At 40.4% G+C, this 20,025-nt stretch overlaps 1 pseudogene across 1 annotated transcript; it reads left to right on the forward strand.

Moving 5' to 3' along the window:
- Nucleotides 1-8,227: 8,227 nt before the first annotated feature.
- On the forward strand, nucleotides 8,228-10,789 carry LOC104667582 (annotated as a pseudogene). The gene is made up of 2 exons (XR_004053910.1): nucleotides 8,228-8,254; nucleotides 10,245-10,789. The product of XR_004053910.1 is annotated as a 60S ribosomal protein L32 pseudogene (transcript).
- The last annotated feature ends 9,236 nt before the right edge of the window (nucleotides 10,790-20,025 follow it).

Genomic DNA, 20,025 nt, shown 5'->3' on the forward strand with positions numbered 1-20,025 from the left:
GGAGGATAGGAGTAATAACATTAGTTTACACTAGTGCTTTTAATGCATATTTGGAGGTGAAGTGGTCAGAAATGAAGATGAATCTCTGTATTTCTTAACTCTTCACCTCTATAGCGATCACTACTCTCAGACAAAACTGTGGACAAAAAGATGGCGGAAGTGAATGGTGTTTTTCCTCCCCTACATCCCTAACATCCTGAATCCCTTCCCTTAAGTCTGTGACCACTGGGATACTTGGTCCCATTAGGATAGCTTTCCTCCACTGTGATTCCTCATCTACATGTTCAGTGTTGTCAGAAGAATGATGTTCTTTTCCAGATAGATGAATTACACAGCATTTAAATTTATCTTATTTCATTTTTTATGAGAAGTTATAAAATTGGAATAAAAAGCAGAAACAAGGAAAGGGATCTTCTGAAGTATACATTTTATAAGAGCCAAGGAATTAGTACCTGGAAAAGTAAACTGTAATATTTAAAATTAGTTTATATGTGGAGATAATTATGTTTCTTGCTAACATGCTTATCACCCTACTGATTCTCAATTTGAAGTAAGCATTATAACTTTTATATGTCTGAATATGAAATTTTACAACTTTGACAGAAGAGGCCAGAGAAGTAGCTTGCTCTTTTTCCACCATGTAGGAATAAAACAAGAAATCAGCAGCCTGCAGTCAGCAGTCACCGGAACTCAACTATGCTAATGCCTTCATCTTGGACTTCCCAGCCACCAGAACTATGAGAAATAAATATTCCTTGTTTAAGCCACCCAGTTTATGGTAATTTGTTACATCAGCCTAAACTGATTAAGACAAAATGCTAAGACACAGAAGGACCACAAAGTAAAATTCTGGAACTCGTTCTGGAGTTTTACATCTACTACAAAGTTCTAGAATCCAGTAGGTTTTCATGGACTGAATATGGTACCAGCAAAGGGGATGTGGACATGAGCCAGATCCTAACACAAAGGATATTTGCCCTGAAACCTCCTTTATGGTTCCTTCCAGGAGTGTGCAGCCCAGAATGAAGGTTTGATGGAGTGACTGGTGCCACAGGTATGAGCAATCGCCTCATAACTGGGGCAACAGTTTGGAATCAAAGAATCATGATTGTTCTTGTAAATGATACTTATGGACCAAAGAGGCACATTGGGCTCAGAACATAGCAATTTTTCTCCTAGGTCTGTCAGCCTATATATCTTTTACAGGCCAGGTATGTCAAGAGTCTACATGTGAGAGAGGTCTTAAAATCCATACAATACACATTTTGTACACAATTTCAGAATTCATAACAGATTATACTCAAGATACTGCATTTTATCTAGTGTGTTTTTACATTATAATTTCACAGGGTAACAGCTTCTCATTTTCTTTTTTTTTTTTTTTATTATACTTTAAGTTCTAGGGTACATGTTCATAACGTGCAGGTTTGTTACATATGTATACTTATGCCATGCTGGTGTGCTGCACCCATCAACTCGTCAGCACCCATCAATTCATCATTTATATCATGTATAACTCCCCAGTGCAATCCCTCCCTCCTGCCCCCTCCCCATGATAGGCCCCAGTGTGTGACGTTCCCCTTCCCGAGTCCAAGTGATCTCATTGTTCAGTTCCCACCTATGAGTGAGAACATGCAATGTTTGGTTTTCTCTTCTTGTGATAGTTTGCTAAGAATGATGGTTTCCAGCTGCATCCATGTCCCTACAAAGGACGCAAACTCATCCTTTTTTATGGCTGCATAGTATTCCATGGTGTATATGTGCCACATTTTCTTAATCCAGTCTGTCACAGATGGACATTTGGGTTGATTCCAAGTCTTTGCTATTGTGAATAGTGCCACAATAAACATACGTGTGCATATGTCTTTGTAGTAGACTAATTTATAATCCTTTGGGTATATACCCAGTAGTGGGATGGCTGGGTCATATGGTACATCTAGTTCTAGATCCTTGAGGAATTGCCATACTGTTTTCCATAATGGTTGAACTAGTTTACAATCCCACCAACAGTGTAAAAGTGTTCCTATTTCTCCACATCCTCTCCAACAACTGTTGTTTCCTGACTTCTTAATGATTGCCATTCTAACTGGTGTGAGATGGTATCTCATTGTGGTTTTGATTTGCATTTCTCTGATGGTGAGTGATGATGAGCATTTTTTCATGTGTCTGTTGGCTGTATGAATGTCTTCTTTTGAGAAATGTCTGTTCATATCCTTTGCCCACTTTTTGATGGGGTCGTTTGTTTTTTTCTTGTATATTTGTTTGAGTTCTTTGTAGATTCTGGATATTAGCCCTTTGTCAGATGAGTAGGTTGCAAAAATTTTCTCCCATTCTGTAGGTTGCCTGTTCACTCTGATGGTAGTTTCTTTTGCTGTGCAAAAGCTCTTTAGTTTAATTAGATCCCATTTGTCAATTTTGGCTTTTGCTGCCGTTGCTTTTGGTGTTTTAGACATGAAGTCCTTGCCCATGCCTATGTCCTGAATGGTACTACCTAAGTTTTATTCTAGGGTTTTTATGGTATTAGGTCTAACATTTAAGTCTCTAATCCATCTTGAATTAATCTTCGTATAAGGGGTAAGGAAAGGATCCAGTTTCAGCTTTCTACTTATGGCTAGCCAATTTTCCCAGCACCATTTATTAAATAGGGAATCCTTTCCCCATTTCTTGTTTCTCTCAGGTTTGTCAAAGATCAGATGGCTGTAGATGTGTGGTATTATTTCTGAGGACTCTGTTCTGTTCCATTGGTCTATATCTCTGTTTTGGTACCAGTACCATGCTGTTTTGGTTACTGTAGCCTTGTAGTATAGTTTGAAGTCAGGTAGCGTGACGCCTCCAGCTTTGTCCTTTTGACTTAGGATTGTCTTGGCAATGCGGGCTCTTTTTTGGTTCCATATGAACTTTAAAGCAGTTTTTTCCAATTCTGTGAAGAAACTCATTGGTAGCTTGATGGGGATGGCATTGAATCTATAAATAACCTTGGGCAGTATGGCCATTTTCACGATATTGATTCTTCCTATCCATGAGCGTGGTATGTTCTTCCATTTGTTTGTGTCCTCTTTGATTTCACTGAGCAGTGGTTTGTAGTTCTCCTTGAAGAGGTCCTTTACATCCCTTGTAAGCTGGATTCCTAGGTATTTTATTCTCTTTGAAGCAATTGTGAATGGAAGTTCATTCCTGATTTGGCTCTCTGCTTGTCTGTTACTGGTGTATAAGAATGCTTGTGATTTTTGCACATTAATTTTGTATCCTGAGACTTTGCTGAAGTTGCTTATCAGCTTAAGGAGATTTTGGGCTGAGACAATGGGGTTTTCTAAATATACAATCATGTCATCTGCAAACAGGGACAATTTGACTTCTTCTTTTCCTAACTGGATACCCTTTATTTCTTTCTCTTGCCTGATTGCCCTAGCCAGAACTTCCAAGACTATGTTGAATAGGAGTGGTGAGAGAGGGCATCCCTGTCTTGTGCCAGTTTTCAAAGGGAATTTTTCCAGTTGTTGCCCATTCAGAATGATATTAGCTGTGGGTTTGTCATAAATAGCTCTTATTATTTTGAGGTACGTTCCATCAATACCGAATTTATTGAGCGTTTTTAGCATGAAGGGCTGTTGAATTTTGTCAAAAGCCTTTACTGCATCTATTGAGATAATCATGTGGTTCTTGACTTTGGTTCTGTTTATATGCTGGATTATGTTTATTGATTTGCGAATGTTGAACCAGCCTTGCATCCCAGGGATGAAGCCCACTTGATCATGGTGGATAAGCTTTTTGATGTGCTGCTGAATCCGGTTTGCCAGTATTTTATTGAGAATTTTTGCATCGATGTTCATCAGGGATATTGGTCTAAAATTCTCTTTTTTTGTTGTGTCTCTGCCAGGCTTTGGTATCAGGATGATGTTGGCCTCATAAAATGAGTTAGGGAGGATTCCCTCTTTTTCTATTGATTGGAATAGTTTCAGAAGGAATGGTACCAGCTCCTCCTTGTACCTCTGGTAGAATTCAGCTGTGAATCCATCTGGTCCTGGACTTTTTTTGGTGGGTAGGCTATTAATTGTTGCCTCAATTTCATAGCCTGCTATTGGTCTATTCAGGGATTCAACTTCTTCCTGGTTTAGTCTTGGGAGAGTGTAAGTGTCCAGGAAATTATCCATTTCTTCTAGATTTTCTAGTTGATTTGCGTAAAGGCGTTTATAGTATTCTCTGATGGTTGTTTGTATTTCTGTGGGGTCGGTGGTGATATACCCTTTATCATTTTTTATTGCGTCTATTTGATTCCTCTCTCTTTTCTTCTTTATTAGTCTTGCTAGCGATCTGTCAATTTTGTTGATCTTTTCAAAAAACCAACTCCTGGATTCATTGATTTTTCGGATGGTTTTTTGTGTCTCTATCTCCTTCAGTTCTGCTCTGATCTTAGTTATTTCTTGCCTTCTGCTAGCTTTTGAATGTGTTTGCTCTTGCCTCTCTAGTTCTTTTAATTGTGATGTTAGAGTGTCAATTTTAGATCTTTCCTGCTTTCTCTTGTGGGCATTTAGTGCTATAAATTTCCCTCTACACACTGCTTTAAATGTGTCCCAGAGATTCTGGTATGTTGTATCTTTGTTCTCATTGGTTTCAAAGAACATCTTTATTTCTGCTTTCATTTCGTTATGTACCCAGTAGTCATTCAGGAGCAGGTTGTTCAGTTTCCATGTAGTTGAGCGGTTTTGATTGAGTTTCTTAGTCCTGAGTTCTAGTTTGATTGCACTGTGGTCTGAGAGACAGTTTGTTATAATTTCTGTTCTTTTACATTTGCTGAGGAGTGCTTTACTTCCAATTATGTGGTCAATTTTGGAATAAGTGCGATGTGGTGCTGAGAAGAATGTATATTCTGTTGATTTGGGGTGGAGAGTTCTATAGATGTCTATTAGGTCTGCTTGGTGCAGAGCTGAGTTCAATTCCTGGATATCCTTGTTAACTTTCTGTCTCATTGATCTGTCTAATGTTGACAGTGGAGTGTTGAAGTCTCCCATTATTATTGTATGGGAGTCTAAGTCTCTTTGTAAGTCTCTAAGGACTTGCTTTATGAATCTGGGTGCTCCTGTATTGGGTGCATATATATTTAGGAGGGTTAGCTCTTCCTGTTGAATTGATCCCTTTACCATTATGTAATGGCCTTCTTTGTCTCTTTTGATCTTTGATGGTTCAAAGTCTGTTTTATCAGAGACTAGGATTGCAACCCCTGCTTTTTTTTGGTCTCCATTTGCTTGGTAGATCTTCCTCCATCCCTTTATTTTGAGCCTATGTATGTCCCTGCATGTGAGATGGGTCTCCTGAATACAGCAGACTGATGGGTCTTGACTCTTTATCCAGTTTGCCAGTCTGTGTCTTTTAATTGGAGCATTTAGTCCATTTACATTTAAGGTTAATATTGTTATGTGTGAACTTGATCCTGTCATTATGATATTAACTGGTTATTTTGCTCGTTAGTTGATGCAGTTTCTTCCTAGCCTCGATGGTCTTTACATTTTGGCATGGTTTTGCAATGGCTGGTACCAGTTGTTCCTTTCCATGTTTAGTGCTTCCTTCAGGGTCTCTTGTAAGGCAGGCCTGGTGGTGACAAAATCTCTAAGCATTTGCTTATCTGTAAAGGATTTTATTTCTCCTTCACTTATGAAACTTAGTTTGGCTGGATATGAAATTCTGGGTTTAAAATTCTTTTCTTTAAGAACGTTGAATATTGGCCCCCACTCTCTTCTGGCTTGTAGAGTTTCTGCCGAGAGATCTGCTGTTAGTCTGATGGGCTTCCCTTTGTGGGTAACCCGACCTTTCTCTCTGGCTGCCCTTAAGATTTTTTCCTTCATTTCAACTTTGGTGAATCTGGCAATTATGTGTCTTGGAGTTGCTCTTCTGGAGGAGTATCTTTGTGGTGTTCTCTGTATTTCCTGAATTTGAATGTTGGCCTGCCCTAGTAGGTTGGGGAAGTTCTCCTGGATGATATCCTGAAGAGTGTTTTCCAACTTGGTTCCATTTTCCCCCTCCCTTTCAGGCACCCCAATCAGACGTAGATTTGGTCTTTTTACATAATCCCATACTTCTTGCAGGCTTTGTTCATTTCTTTTTCTTCTTTTTTCTTTTGGTTTCTCTTCTCGCTTCATTTCATTCATTTGATCCTCAATCGCTGATACTCTTTCTTCCAGTTGATCGAGTCGGTTACTGAAGCTTGTGCATTTGTCACGTATTTCTCGTGTCATGGTTTTCATCTCTGTCATTTCGTTTATGATCTTCTCTGCATTAATTAGTCTAGCTGTCAATTCTTCCACTCTTTTTTCAAGATTTTTAGTTTCTTTGCGCTGGGTACGTAATTCCTCCTTTAGCTCTGAGAAGTTTGATGGACTGAAGCCTTCTTCTCTCACCTCATCAAAGTCATTCTCTGACCAGCTTTGATCCGTTGCTGGCGATGGGCTGCGCTCCTTTGCAGGGGGAGATGCGCTCTTATTTTTTGAATTTCCAGCTATTCTGCCCTGCTTCTTCCCCATCTTTGTGGTTTTATCTGTCTCTGGTCTTTGATGATGGTGACGTACTGATGGGGTTTTGGTATAGGTGTCCTTCCTGTTTGATAGTTTTCCTTCTGACAGTCAGAAGGACTGTCTGTTGGTCTGTTGGAGATTGCTTGAGGTCCACTCCAGACCCTGTTTGCCTCAGTTGAAAATGCAGAAATCACCGGTCTTCTGTGTCGCTCGTGCTGGGAGTTGGAGACTGGAGCTGTTCCTATTCGGCCATCTTGCTCCGCCCCCAGCTTCTCATTTTCAATGCCAGGTTACTTTTATGTGATATTCACATTTTGTACCAATCTGGTGTTCAGATTTTATATTGCTTGATATGATTTTTTAAGTGCATAATCACTTTCTTAAAGTTTCTGTTTAAAAACTTGCAGGAAGCATGACACAATATAAATTATATTAGAGATGGAATATTTAATATCCCCTAAAATACCAAATAACTTACCAGTATCCCAGTATTTAAATATATAGTTGATAACTCAAAGTAATTTATGACTGTTTCTTTGTAATCATTTTGATGTCACAGGTTGTTTAAGGCTTAATGATGATTAAGAACATTTAGTGAATTTATGCACACTTTAATGAATTGATTTAACATTTCAGCTGTTTATGTGCAAGGACCCATAAAATTATCAATTTAAATGACTTGAGAATTAAAATATAATAGTTTATTCTTGGAGCATTACTTTTTCTCTCTCCACTTATTGGTCAGGCTACCAAATGCTTTTAAAAAAAATCTGTGTTTTAAATATTTTTATTTATTTACTTATTTTGAGATGGAGTTTCACTCTTGTTGCCCAGGCTGAAGTGCAATGTCATGGTCTTGGCTCACTGCAACCTGTGCCTCCCGGGTTCAAGTGATTCTCCTGTGTCAGCCTCCTGAGTAGCTGGGATTACAGGTACCCACCACCACGCCCGACTAATTATTGTATTTTCAGTAGAGATGGGGATTGCAACATGTTGGCCAGGCTGGTCTCAAACTCCTGACCTCAGGTGATCCACCTGCCTTGGCCTCCCAAAGTGCAGGGATTACAGGCATGAGCCACCACGCCAGCCTAAATATTTTTACATGAGATTGTGGATGATAATCTCATTTTGGGTAGATTTGTATTATGGGTAAATTTTTATCAGGGATCCTGATTTTAAAAGAAGAAAATAAATTTTTTTTCCGGTTATGATGAGCATTTTTCATTAATTATCAACTTTAGTTAAGGTAGCTTCATTTAATCCATACATTTTATTTGTTAATGCATGGTGCGATTAAAACAATAGTTACAATGTCATGAAGGACCTGTGCCAAGAATCAGATGGCACCACATAGCCGTCATTCCCTATGATGATGCTACTTTCAAATTCTCACTTTTTTAATGAGAATCTTGAGGCTCCGAGATGTTAAGTGACTTTCCCAAGAATACACAGCTAGTCGATTCCGATTTATAAGGCCACAAAGCCTGGGTTCGCGGTGACTACTCTGCTCACTGGAACTTGTGGGAGCAAATTCTAATAAACTTACAGCTCTTCTTCCCCAAAACATCTTAGCTCAGAGAGGGAGGAGACCTCTATACTGCAGAGCTAAGGTTTTAAGTAGGTCGTGCTTGACTTCCGGGGCATGTGACATGTGAATACAGCTGGTTTTATGGTGGTAAAATCATCAGCACTTCCATGGAGCATCTTGTATTTCTCAGGGCATGGGAACCAACCATCTGCAGCATAAGGTAAATTTTTAACTCATAAGTCAATGAGATTGTTATTGCTACGGATATCACCATATTATTTGGCAGATAATTCTTACTGAAATATCATAGAGGGCAAGTATTGTGACAACTTTTCTCCATGATTAATAAAACAAACAGACAATAATATTTACAATACTAATCCTTGCTGTGTTTCTTAATAAAATGTTCTTGATGACTTAAAGTTCCATTAAATTAAAAATCAGATTTTTGCAACATGTAGAAGGCTCTTTTAAAAGAAACTATAGTATTATTCTATATTGTATTTCTGTAGGTATAATATCACACCACCATAATCTGCATGGTCTAATAAAATAATAAATTGTTTCTCAATAAATAACTTTCCCACAATATGGAAACATTGGCAATGTTTTGTTTTTTCTTGTTGTTTGTTTGTTTTGTTTTGAGATGGTGTCTCGCTCTGTCACCCAGGCTGGAGTGCAGTGGCTGCGATCTCGGCTCACTGCAACCTCCACCTCCCGGGTTCAAGCGATTCTCTTGCTTCAATCTCCTGATTAGTTGGGACTACAGGTGTGTGCCACTATGCCAGGCTAATTTTTTGTATTTTTAGTAGAGACAGGGTTTCACCGTGTTAGCCAGGATGATCTGGAGCTCCTGACCTCATGATCTGCCTGCCACAGCCTCCCAAAGTACTGGGATTACAGGTGTGAGCCACCGTGCACAGCCGGCAATGTTTTTTAACCTGTAGTTTAGTCTTCAGACCCTCTCAAATTACTTACTGAATTAAAGTATGCCTTTTATAAGAAACAACATTCCAGTAATATAAAAAAAATTCTGATCTCTTCTTTTACTTTCCATTCAACTTAAGGTACATTTTGGAGGGCATTCTTGTACTTACTTCATGTAACCTCACTTGCTTTTAGGTGAATTCAAAATTCTGATGTTAATCCCTTGTATTAGGGTTCTCTCGAGGAACAGAAGTAATAGGATATATGTATATACGAAAGAGAGTTTATTAAGGAGTATTGACTCACACGATCACAAGGTAAAATCTCAGGATAGGCTGTCTGCAAGTTGAGGAGCAAGCAAGCCAGTGGTGGTTCAGTCTGAGTCCCCAAACCTCAAAAGTAGGGAAGCTGACAGTGCAGCGTTCAGTGTGTGACCAAAGGCTCGAGGGCCCCTGGCAAACCACTGGTGTAAGTCCAAGAGTCCAAAAGCCGAAGAACTTGGAGTCTGATGTTCGAGGGCAGGAAGCGTCCAGCACGGGAGAAAGATGGAGGCTGCAAGACTCAGTAGTCCGCTCTTCCATCTTCTCCTGCCTCCTCGCTGCCAGCTGATTAGATGGTGCCCACCAGGTTGAGAGTGGGTCTGCCTCTCCCAGCCCACTGACCCAAATGTTAATTTCCTTTGACAACACCCTCACAGACACACCCAGGAACAATACTTTGCATCCTTCAATCTAATCAATTTGTCACTCAGTATTAACCATCTTCTTACTGAGCAGTTGACTCATAATAACACTGCCAGAGAACTCTAACAGTTAACAGAAGCGTTGTTTGTTGTCCTAAGTCTGTCATAATATGCTGTATAACCTTTCAAGAAACATTTAAAATGTCCTCTTTCAAGCAATGAAATGTGCATTCCTTGAATTGAAAGAACTTGAGCCTCCTTGATGTGTTGCCTGATATGGTTGGAAAGGTGAGCCCCTGAGTGGAGGACTCATCCCGGATCCCGTTCTCTCACAGGTTTGTGAAAGCAGAAGTCACTTTCCTTCTGACCTTGGCATGCATCCTGCTTCAAGAATGGAGCTGGAGGCATATCCATTCTGATTACAAAGAAAATTTAGGTCACTCTCCTATAGAATTTTAATTTCAATAATTGTTCCAGTAATTTGCAAGTATATGGTATGTTTTGTCTTAACTAATAGAAAAAGTGTCCTTTTTCAAAAAGAGAAGTGTTAATGTAATAATGACAGTAATGACTTCACAGGGTGTGTGTGTTCTGTTCCAAGCACTTTAAACATAGGAACAATTTCATCCTCTCTTCCTGGGCCCTGCCTACGGAGGTGGCAGCCATCTCCTCCTCGGCATCATGGCCAGCCCTCAGACCCCTTGTGAAGGCCAAGATCGTCAAAAAAAGAACCAAGAAGTTCATCCGGCACCAGTCAGACCGATATGTCAAAATTAAGCGTAACTGGCGGAAACCCAGAGGCATTGGCAACAGGGTTCATAGAAGATTCAAGGACCAGATCTTGATGCCCAACATTGGTTATGGGAGCAACAAAAAATCAAAGCACATGCTGCCCAGTGGCTTCTGGAAGTTCTGGTCCACAACAACAAGGAGCTGGAAGTGCTGCTGATGTGCAACAAATTTTACTGTGCCGAGATTGCTCACAATGTTTCCTCCAAGAACCGCAAAGCCGTTGTGGAAAGAGCTGCCCAACTGGCCATCAGAGTCACCAACCCCAATGCCAGCCTGCGCAGTGAAGAAAATGAGTAGACAGCTCATGTGCATGTTTTCTGTTTAAATAAATGTAAAAACTGCCAAAAAAAAAAAAAAAAAAAGAAAGAAAGAAATGTAATCCTCACAGTAGTCCTTGGAGGATGATATCATCCTGATTTTGCAGATGAGACCACTGAGGCACAGAAAGGCCAAGCCTTATATGGCAGAGCTGGGATTTGAACCCAGGATGTCTGGCTCTTAATGCTGTTAGTTCACTTTCTTAACTGTGGGCCAGATGTGTGTAATTGGCTATCAAATGTGGTTCTGACACAAAATTCTACATCTAAATTCCAGTCTCCATTTTACATTTCTGCTAACCTGACAGGGGAAAAACTTTTATTTTAATATGACCAGCGATCCACATTTTGAAAAATACCACCAGTGCAGTCCTGACAGCCACTTCTTCATTCTTAAGCACCTGGGAGGAAACTGTTCAGAAGTGATTTGTTAATGAAATGGTAAAATCAGCTCTGCCCTTGCTGATGAGTCAAGAATAATTACCAACGACTGAGTCCAGCCTCATGACCACTTTCTTGAGTGGCATTTAGTTTGCAGTCCTAATTTGAAGTTTACAATTCTGGCAAGATATTGGACAGCTGTGTGGATAATTTTGTTCACAAATATAGATGCAAAGCTCTATGCTGCGTTACAGCTATTTTAAAGAGCATACTTTAGGACTAGTGTTTATTTCCTTGTGTCTAAATTTCCTGTTTTGCATTTGCTTTAGCTAAGATTGTTTTGGGCTAAACTTATCTTCCTACACAGACCCTTGGTATCATGTAAATCAAAATAGTCATTAAAACACAGGGCATATCTAATTATATGACTCTTATTGTTGCTACATTGAAGTTTTTCTAACATTCTTAAATTTTGTCTACATAATGAATATGTTTTTAACAGGAAAAAAACTATATGTTTGATTGCTTGCTTATTTAAGTAAAAAGAGAAAGAAGAGATAGAAGAATTATGTACTCTTTATTGGTTGCCAAACAATAAAAATACTTTTTTGGGAAAAAAAGGTAAACCCCATTGTTTCTTTGAATGTGCTTGTTCTTTCAGCTCAGTCCTAAGAGTGGATGATTATTGAGCACAGGGCCCTGAGATGAACTGAGTGAGGGACTCGCATCTCATTCAAGCCTCACAAAGCAGTGGAAGTATTAATGTTTCCTTCATTTTATAAAGAGCACACTGAGACTAAGAACAGTTGATTAGTTTGCCCAAGTTCTCAAGAGTAGTAAAATTTTAGCCATTAATTTAAAACAGACCATCTGGAGGTAGACTAGAGCTGAAAATGATCTCAATTAAAGGAAGGAATTCTGTCACTTTGTGGAGTTTTATGAAGAGATAAGATAGAAACCAACTTACTGAGTATTAAACAAAAGGCTATTTCCCGAAAACACCCTTCCACGTTTGTTCTTCAATCAGTAAAGTTTTACTACGGTTAAGGCAAAAAAAGGGTTAGACACAATTCCTTCCTTCAAGAAGCTTAGAGGTTAATAGGGACACTACAATACTCGTGACACAACTTAAAAGCTACATAAAAATGGTATAGAAAGGTAAAGATTTCTCTGTGGAAGAGGTATAAAAAAGAAAATATTTTCCTCATGGTAAGCTTGAAGGTTCTTCCTCCCTGGGAGGCTTAAAGAAGTCTTCATGATGGAGATCTAGAATCCATCTTTAGATGGTTAGTGTGTGCACATGTGAGAGAGAAGGCCATGCTGGGCCTGATCCAAGAATGAGGCTGGAAATGGCTGTACTTTTAAGAAAATGAATAAATAAATAAATAAATGATCTTGTTTTCCTAGGAGCCTGGAAGAGACTAATGGAAGCTGTGAATAGAAAGACCCTTTGAAGCCAATTTGGAGATGGCCTTGAAAACGAGGGGAGTATAGAATTTTCTTCAAAAGAAAATAAGAAACCTTTAAAGGATTGTATCTGGGGAGGGGCAAGATAATAACAAAATCTTCGAGGAGGGAATAAGCCCTTACCTCACTGCTGTTCACCTTGTTTGAGGGCTTACCCTTCACAGCATACGCCCCTGCTCCTGGCCCTCCCCGTTGCCTAGGCGGAGTTCACTGTTAGCCCTCGTCAAGTGTGATCACCAGCTGGCTTGTCTATCTCTTCTTATCAGTGATTGCGCAGTCTTGATACTGAGCTTCCCAGCTGTGGACCCACAACTAAATTAATGTAAGACCCAAAGGTCTGAAACGCCCTTTAAGATGCCACCCTTGAGAATAAAGAATGTTACATACCAGCAGAGGGTGTTAGGTTTATGCAAGAAGAAGATGGTGTGGTAGAAAAAATCTGAGAGTAAGAAAATTAAGAGAAGAGAAAATAATAAAAAAGAACAGTGATCATTTGTATTAAATAATGAGAGTGAAAATAGGGCTAACAGTATTTTACAGGTGCACGTTGTTGACATGCAACCAACAAGAATAGGACTATATGGCTGCAACCCTTTGTCTGCAAAAGCTCACATGTATTGGCTAGTAATGTTCAAGTAATTAACAGAGGACATTAATCAGTTAAATACCTATCTGCACATGTTTTCTCTAAAAAATTTCAGGTCTCTGCTGGGCATGGTGGCTCATACCTGTAATCCCAGCACTTTGGGAGGCTGAGGCGGGCGGATCATGAGGTCAGGAGATTGAGACCATCTTGACCAACACGGTGAAACTTCGTCCCTACTAAAAATACAAAAAAAAAATTAGCTGGGTGTGGTGGCGGGCGCCTGTAGTCCCAGCTACTCAGGAGGCTGAGGCAGGAGAATGGTGTGAACCCGGGAGGCGGAGCTTGCAGTGAGCCGAGATTGCACCACTGCACTCCAGCCTGGGCGACAGAGAGAGACACTGTCTCGGGAAAAAAAAAAATACAGGTCTCTATTTTTTTCTGTCTAATACTTCCGGCTTCAAGGATAGAGTCAAGAGAACTGAGACTAGGAATTGCAACTATTGCAATCAGGCAAATCCCCACAATGTCCCAGGTCAGAGAGTCAAGAGAGAGGCAGCTAAACAATGGGACTATACCCACCTATGACATGACCTTTTAAAACATCTCTTTTTTTTGTGCTTCTTTAGATGGATAGAAGTGAACTTATGTCTATGCTTTGATTTTTGCAAAATTCTTAGGCTGTAAAAGGTAACAGTTGTGACTAGGAGACTGACTCTTATTTGCCTCAGTTCTAAATTCAGTGTATTCAGTATAACGTTGAGGAAATAAAAATCATAATAATGATTTCAGGAGTGACATATTAACTCCATATTTTTGAAAGAAAGTGTGGTCAGGCTCTGTGCTAAAAAAAATTCTACCTACTGATGTTCCAAAAGTGTGTCATGAGATGATCTGTTATACTGAAAATGAGATTTCTGTGAATGCAGGAATGACTTTTGTGTCCTCTTCTTTCCATATTCAAATCTTATTTCACTTCTATGAGATTTCCCCTTGTTTATGGGTTTCTTTAATCATATGCATGTATTTTTATGTTGACATCTAGTAAAGGTATACACTTTTGTTTCATTTTTAGCATGGACCTAAGAAGCTCTTCCATCATCATCTATGGCTTTCATTACTGATTCTGTTTATAGATAGGATACAAAGATAATATAAAAATCAAAAACAAGTTGTAAACAAAAATTATTTTTAAAATTAGATTTTTCTCTTCAATTTAAATATTTCACCCTTCCAAAGGGTGAGGGACGGGGGAAAGATGAAAGTGGCAGAATTAATGTAGAAGTAAAGTGTTTGGAGCAGAGCTTGGGTTTTTCCCATAGAATGAATACTAAATTTTATCAGTATAATGATCCACCACAGTTTAAAGAAGCAGCACATTTTCCGATTACAATGATAACTTTTAACATATTGAACATTTTAACATATCTATATCTTCTAATACATTAGACTTGAAAAATTCTGTAGTGGTTGCCTGTCTCAGCATTTTGCAAACATCATCCTTGCTGTACCAAAACAGAGTTCACAAATTTTGGAAAGATGTGTGAGTGGCTGTACCTCTTCTGGGACTAGACAACTGACAGCAACTACTATATGTGCAAGTAGTTGTTCTCTGATGAGCTGAAACAGTCACTCCTATCACTTCCCATGCTCTGTGGTTTACATGAGGAGCGCTGGTAGAGAAAGGCAGTTCTAGATCTTTGTAAGAAGGTAATAAGACACTAAACTGTGCTCTTCAATGGCAAGTGTTAATCTAATACATCTCTCCAAGGAAGGGCTGACAATGGGAGTTGAAAGCCACCAGATAGCAAGCACCCTGTGGCTCCCAAAATGAGTGGGAAGGTAGTTATACAAAGTTGGTGCCCCCCATACCTGTCTGGAGGCCTGGCTGAAGAGCCAAGTCCTAGTATGCCCCTCCTATCATCGTGGCCACTCTAGGAGCCAGCCCCAGCCACAGGTTCCCTGCTAGGCAAGAGTTGTCATACTTCTTCTACAAACTTCGAGTTGACTTAAAGTTTTCCTTTTGTCTTCTTCACCAGAGAAAGAAAAAGTTTACTTTTGGACAGATTGCACTAAAGCACTTTAGATGTTCTCTTTTCTCTGGTGAAAGCCTGTGTCTTAGGAGACATGGGGAGCCTGCTGCTGGCTCACCTGTCACAGAACTGGATCGTGAAGCTTTCATCTGGTTTTTCCCAGGTGGGCATTTTAAACTTCTGCTTCAAAGTCTGTCTTTGTGCTTTTAATAAATAAGACATTTGTACTGATGGAATCTGCAAGACAGGTTTGAAGGAAAAAATAAATGTCTCAAAGTGAAAGTCTATTTCTTTCCATAAAGATGATATCATGAACAGTCACGTAAAAAAAGTATTAAAAATAGCCTTTTTGAGTTGGGCATCTATTATGTTCAGTAAACTATAACACAGAAGACCACATGGAGCACATACATGAAATATTGTTGAGGTGGCCATTTGGAGTCCTGAGTTCTAGTAAGGACTCCACTTCAATTGGCCACATGATCCAAGGATGGGCACATCACTTCTCCAGGACTTAGGGTCTTTGTCTCTAAAGTGAAGGCTGAATATTACAGGTGCCCTTAAAGCCGCAAAGCATCACACATTTCACACCTGTTTACCCTCTCTTTCTCTTAGATAACACTTTTTCTCTCCTTTTTCTTTCCTCAAAATGCCAGTATCTCCTCTCCCTGTCTCATTCTTAGCTTCCTACTTCACCAGAAAACTGAAGCAATTGAAAAAGAATGTCCATGAGCTTCCAACATCACGTTGGCTTATGGCTGTGATCTGAATGTGTCTCCTCCACAATTCAGGTATTGAAACTTAGTGGCCAGTGTGACAGTATTAAAAGATGGGCCTTTAAGGCCATGAGGGCTCCTCCCTCATCAAAGGGATAAAGGTCTTTATAAAAGAGGCTTCACACAGCATCTGGTCCTCTCGCCATGCTACCTTCTGCCAGGTGAGAATGCAGTGAAAAGGACCTCACCAGATGCCAAATGCTGTCTCCTTGATCCTTAACTTGTCAGCCTCTAGAACCGTGAGAAAATACATTTCTTTTCTTTTCTTTTTATTGAGACAGTTTCACTCTTGTTGCTCAGGCTGGAAGGCAATGGCACAATCTCAGCTCACTGTAACCTCCACCTCCCAGGTTCAAGGGATTCTCCTGCTTCAGGCTCCCAAGTAGCAGGGATCACAGGTGTGCGCCACCACGCCTGGCTAATTTTGTATTTTTAGTAGAGATGGGGTTTCACCATGTTGGTTAGCCTCGTCTCGAACTCCTGACCTCATGTGATCCCCCTGCGTCAGCCTCCCAAAGTGCTGGGATTACAGGCATGAGTCACTGCACCTAGCCAATTTATTTTCTTTACACATTAATTGGTCTGTGGTTTTCTGTTATAACAGCACAAATAGACTGAGACCAAAATTGATACCAGGAGGATGTTGCTACCACAAATACCTGAAAATGTAGAAGTAGCAGCTTTGGGACTGAGTCATGGGTAGAGGCTGGAACCATTTGAAAGGGAATACTGAAAAAGCCTGTATGGCCAAACATGGCACATTAAGGGTGATTCTGGTGAGGGCTCAGAAGAAAAGAAGAGCTGTAGGGAAAGCCTAAACCTTCTTAGTTTATCTTAGACAAATTATTATATTATCTCAGTGATTGTGACCAGAATACTGGTAGAAATATGGACAGTGAGGGCCTTTATTAGGTATCTTAGAGGGAATGAGAAACACCTTACTGGAAACTGGAAGAAAGGTCCATAATTGTTACAAAGTAGCCAAGAATTTGACTGAATTATGTTCCTGCCTCAGTAGTTTGTGGGAGGCAGAAGCTGAAGAGTGATGAACTAAGATACTTGATGAAAGAAATCTCTAAGCAGCAAAGTGTTGAAGGAATTGCATGGCTTCTCTCTTTTTTTTTTTTTTTTTTTTGAGACGGAGTCTCGCTCTGTCACCCAGGCTGGAGTGCAGTGGCCGGATCTCAGCTCACTGCAAGCTCCGCCTCCCGGGTTCACGCCATTCTCCTGCCTCAGCTCCCGAGTAGCTGGGACTACAGGCGCCACCTGTAGCCACCTCGCCCGGCTAGATTTTTGTATTTTTTTTAGTAGAGACGGGGTTTCACCGTGTTAGCCAGGATGGTCTCGATCTCCTGACCTCGTGATCCACCCGTCTCGGCCTCCCAAAGTGCTGGGATTACAGGCTTGAGCCACCGCGCCCGGCCTGCATGGCTTCTCTTAACTGCTCCTAGCAAAATGCAAAAAGACAGAAATGACTTAAAGATGGAATTTATAATCAAAAGGGAAGCTATCACATGTAAAGAATGTAAAGATTTGAAAAATTCTCAGCCTGGCCATGTAAATAATAAAAAAAGCATGTTTAGTAAAGAAAACCAAGGTTGTGCCCAGTCGACAGTCTAATAAGCAGATTAGTGTGAATAGCAGGAAGCCAGGAGCTATTTATCAAGATAATGGGAAAATGACCCCAAAGACATTTCAGAGATCTTCCAGGCCGCCACACTTTTCACAGGCAGAGTTCTAGGGCCTTGGGGGCAGAACAGGTTTGAGGGAGGGGCCCAGGATGCCCTTGGGAACTTGAGGCTTACCATCTAGGGTCACCTCAAATCTCTGTTCCCTGCATTCTGGCACAGTGCTCCTTGGCTACCCCAGCTATGGCTCAAGCAGGCCCAGGTGTGGCTCAAGCCACTGCTTCAGAAGGTATAGGCCATAGCACTTGGCAGCATCCATGTAGTGCTAACTCTGTAAGTGCACAGAGTTCAGGAGCTTTGAAGGCCTGGCTTCCTCCCCTTGGTTTCAGAGAATGCCACAGAGTGTCTCCACCAGAGAAATGCACAGTGGAGCTGTGTGAGTGAGGCCACCTCAGAGAGTACTCACTAAAACAAAGTCTACTGGAACCATAGGGGCACTGCCATGCTGGAGACCTCCACATTTTAGAGTCACCAGCATGCAATGCCAGCGTAAAAGAGCTGCAGGCAGGAGACTGCAACCCATGAGGGCTGTGGTGTGGGCTATGCCCAGCAAAACTATGGGGTTGTGGCCTTTGGAGTCTTGGGGATCCAACCCCTGCCCTAGTCTGCCTTGAAGGTAAAACATGGAGTCAAATAAAATTATTCTCAAGCCTTAAGAACGAATGTTGTTTGCCCTTTTGGGTTTTGGACTTACTCAGAACTTGTTACCCCTTTCTTTTAGCCAATTTCTTCTTCCTTTCAGGATGGGAATGTCTATCCCACACTTGTACCACCATTGTGTTTTGGAAGCAAATAACTTATTTGACTTTGCCGCCTCATGGCTGGAGGGAAATTTGCCTCAGGATGAATTGTTCCTTGAGTCTCACTCATACCTGATTTAAGTAAACCTCTGGACTTTAGACTTTTGAGGAGTTGTTGTTGGAATGAATGAAAACTTTGGGGGCTATTGGTATGGAATTAATAATGTATTTTGCACATGAGAAGGATATGAATTTTGAGTGGCCAGAGAAGAATGCTATGGTTTGAATGTATTTCTGCCAAAATTAATATGTTGAAACTTAATGAAGAATGTGATCATATTGAGAGGTGAGGCCTTTAAGAGGAATTAGGCCTATGAGAACTCCTCCTCCATGAATAGGATTAAGGACTGCCTTAGTCCATTTTATGCTGTTACACAGAATACCACAGACTGGGTAATTTATAATAAAAAGAAATGTATTGGTTCACTATTCTGGAGCTGGAAAGTCCAAGATCAAGGGGCTGACTCCTGGCTAGAACCTTCATGTGTGTTTTTTCATGGTGAAGGGCATACAAAAAAGGGTGAGAGAGAAAAAAGCAAGCCAAACTGGTCCTTTTGGAAGGAGCCCACTCCCACAATAGCAACATTAATCCATTTATGAAGGCAGAGCCCTCATGGTGTAATCACCTCTTAACATTCCCACCTCTTAATACTATTGTAATGGCAATTAAGTTTCTAACACATGCTTGTTGGGAGGACACATTCGAACTGCAGCAAGACCCTTAAAAAAGAGGCTTAAATGCAACATTTGGCTCTCTTGCCCTTCTGCCTTCTGTCATGTGCACAGGCAGCAAGAAGGGCCTCACCAGACATCAAATTCTGGCATCTTGATTTCAGGCTTCACAGTTTTTATACCTGTGAAAAAATTAATTACCCAATCTGTGGTCATCTGTCGTAGCACAAAATGAACAAAGACACTTACCCATCAGTACCTACACCCACAGAGGCTGCCTCCTCACCTTTTAACTTAGACTAACTACCCTTTCTCATAAACAAAGCTCATACTTCACCTATTCAAAAACAGAAGTCACAAGATAGCTCACCTCTGGCCTTTGGATTTTTCTCTGATAATCATGCAAAGCTGAGTTGCTCATCCCATGACTGTTAGGTCAAGACAAAAAAACTTTATTTCTTTCATCTCCCTTTCTACCCATTCCCCTTTCACCCTCACCCCTGGTATCTTTGATGTTCCCTGAACTGGCCAGGCACTCTCCAGCCTTAGTCCTTTTAATGATTCCGTCCACCTGAAACGTTCTTTCCACAAATATCTACAGAGCTCGCTTCTTCACTTCATGCCAGGGTTTGTTTAAATATCGCCCACTTAATAATGTATTTTTTGATCACAGTTTTTAAAATAAAAATCCATGACTAACGAAGACTGACACACATGTAGTCCTTTGAACAATGCCTAGATAAAAATGTCTGTGGAGTGAAAAGAATAAATGCTGACTTTGCTGTTTCCTGGTTTTCTTCAGGAAAGTCTCATTATTTCTCGGACTACTTCAGTCAGAAAATGGAGATAACAATGGCTTTCTTTTACGGTCAT

The sequence above is a fragment of the Rhinopithecus roxellana genome, chromosome 16 (genome assembly GCF_007565055.1).
Source record: "Rhinopithecus roxellana isolate Shanxi Qingling chromosome 16, ASM756505v1, whole genome shotgun sequence".
Taxonomy (NCBI): Eukaryota; Metazoa; Chordata; class Mammalia; order Primates; family Cercopithecidae; genus Rhinopithecus; species Rhinopithecus roxellana.